We start from the raw sequence: 2,593 nt of genomic DNA on the forward strand, positions 1-2,593 counted from the left end.
CTGACTACTGCTTTGCACTTGCTTCATCTTGTGCTGGGATATGTTAAATCTGTTTAGTCATCTGTTGCTTTTTGGCCCATGCTCTATTCATATTGGACTGGTGCATTCTCTGAAGGGTGCTTATTTTAGAATGGAATGGAATGGAATAGAATAGAATAGAATATTTTCAGTTGGCATATATGATAATCTAGTCCAACTGCCTTACCACTCCAGGGCTGACCAAAAGTTAAAGCATTGTCCAAATGCCCCTTAAATACTGACAGGCTTGGGCCATCGGCCACCTCTCTAGGAAGCCTGTTCCAATGTTTGACCACCCTCTCAGTAAAGAAATGCTTGCTAATGTTCAGTCTAAACCTCCCCTTGCACAGCTTCGAACCATTGCCATGCATCTTGTCACTGGATACCAGAGAGAAGAGATCAACATCTCTCTCCCCTTCCCCTCCTCAGGAAGCCGCAGAGAGCAATGAGGTCACCCCTCAGCCTCCTTTTGTCCAAATTGGACAAACCCAAAGTCCTCAGCGGCTCCTCATAGGACATTCCTTCCAGCCCTTTCACCAGCTTTGTTGCCCTCCTCTGGACACAGTCAAGGACTTTCACATCATTCTTAAATTGTGGGGCTCATTTGCTGTTGTTATAGCTCTTTGATAACTTGTTTGTTTTTTTTTTAATGGATTTATAAGCTAACAGCTAACAGCTGCTTTTTGTCAAAGGGCTTGATAAACAGTAAAAGAAGAGCTTTCCCCCTATTGATCTGATATGTGTCTAAGTATCACTGAAGCAGACCATTACAACCAGATGGTAAGCATGTGCTCCTACTTTGCAGATTGTCAAAATGCACCTGTAATGAGGAAGTATTTCAGGAGCGTATCTGTGCACCACTCAAAGCAGAGTTATTTGCTAAGGGGGAAAAAAAATAATATCTGGCATTTGTGGGCCCATTTTAAGCAATATCTTATTACTAGACAAGATTGAATGAAAGAATTCCATCAACCTTATTTTAGCAAAGACAGCCTTCAGAACTTGGTTAGATGTTTGGAAGTATATTTTCTGATAAGTTGTCTACCAGTAGTCCTACTGAGAGGCCAGTTCCAGAGGTATTGTGTGGGTTTTTGTTATTGGTTCACAGATCTGGATCATTTTCTTAATCATGACTTTCTGGAGATATTCCTTCTTATTGGCTAAAGACTAGATGCAAGTGAATTTCAGAATAATACTTTAACTCCCAGTATCCTGTTTTCCTGCTATTCAGCTCTGTGATGTTGCAGTCCTGTTTGTCAGTGAAAATACAAATTTAGTACTGGGTTGCCTCATATGGGAGAACTTGTGAATATAAGTCTACTATTTGTTGTGGTGGTCTAGCTTCACTTGCTGTCAAATTCATTCTCTTAGAGCATGTACGGTAAATGTCATTTCTTTCCCCACCCTGAGAGTTTGCTTCAAGTTTTAGTTGTCTTTAACAAGGTCATTTGTCCTGTTTTATACAACCTCTTCTTGCTTCGTGCAAAATTTCTTTCACAATCGGTCTTAAAAATGACTATGGCATGAACTCCCTGTGAACCCCACAACTTGCCTCTAGTATTTTTTACAGATCAGCTGTGATACATTGGTGCAGTAGGCAGTGAAGAAAAAAACTTGATGCTTGGTCAAATACTACCCCTTTTCCTCAACTACATTTATTATAGGGGGTTTGGCACTAAACTGTTGGCCCATGATTTTTATGACTGTCTCTAGGAATTCAAGAATGGTGCCATATGATGTTTCCATCTGAATATCAGGAAACACTTTTTTACTGTGAGAGTGACGGAGCACTGGCACTGGTTTCCCAGAAAGGTTGTGGATTCTCCATCCTTGGAGATATTCCAAAGCCATCTGGATGTGGTCCTAGGCAACCTGCTTCAGCAGGGGGCTGGACCAGATGGACTCCAAAAGTCCCTTTCAACCTCAACCATTCTGTCAACCTGAGACTTTTTTTCACCTTTTCACCTTTATTTTTGTAGTATATAACTATTTTTAAACAATTTTTTTGGCTTGTTTATTTGGCTGGCACTTAAAAACTGGATTTTGTCGTTTCTCTGTTTTGAGTTGTGTAAACAGGTGTCCATTGGGTGAAGTGGTATTTTTGGGGTATCGTAGCTGATAAAATGTCTCATTATCTTGTCTGAGAGGACTAGGGCAGCTCATTTAATTTCTAGTGGTCTATGATAACAATGTAGTTTGTAGTGCAGTTTCACTTCCTTTTTTGCTTCAAGGACTGAAGTTCATGTGTACATTTTTTCAATATTCTTCTTAATTCTTTTCCTACATTGTTATACATATGACATTTTCTGCACTGCTTGGGACTCATCTTCCTGACTTTAGCTAGCAAAAAGGTAGGTCTGTACTCTGAGCTCGCTATAAGGTTCCCCCTGCAAGCAGTGGGAAGAAATAGGTACCTCCAGGACAGTTACCTCATCCAGAGATAACTTTCTATTAACTTTCAGGGCAGAGTAAGCAAGTAGTTTAGAGGACATGCATAACTTCTGCCTGCCTGCAGTTAGGGGAGATGAATTCGACTGTAGGCTGCTGTATGGTCCTTCTCTGTTGCCTCTTTTTC

The sequence above is a fragment of the Cariama cristata genome, unplaced genomic scaffold, assembly GCF_000690535.1.
Source record: "Cariama cristata isolate BGI_N322 unplaced genomic scaffold, ASM69053v1 scaffold3300, whole genome shotgun sequence".
NCBI classification, from domain to species: domain Eukaryota; kingdom Metazoa; phylum Chordata; class Aves; order Cariamiformes; family Cariamidae; genus Cariama; species Cariama cristata.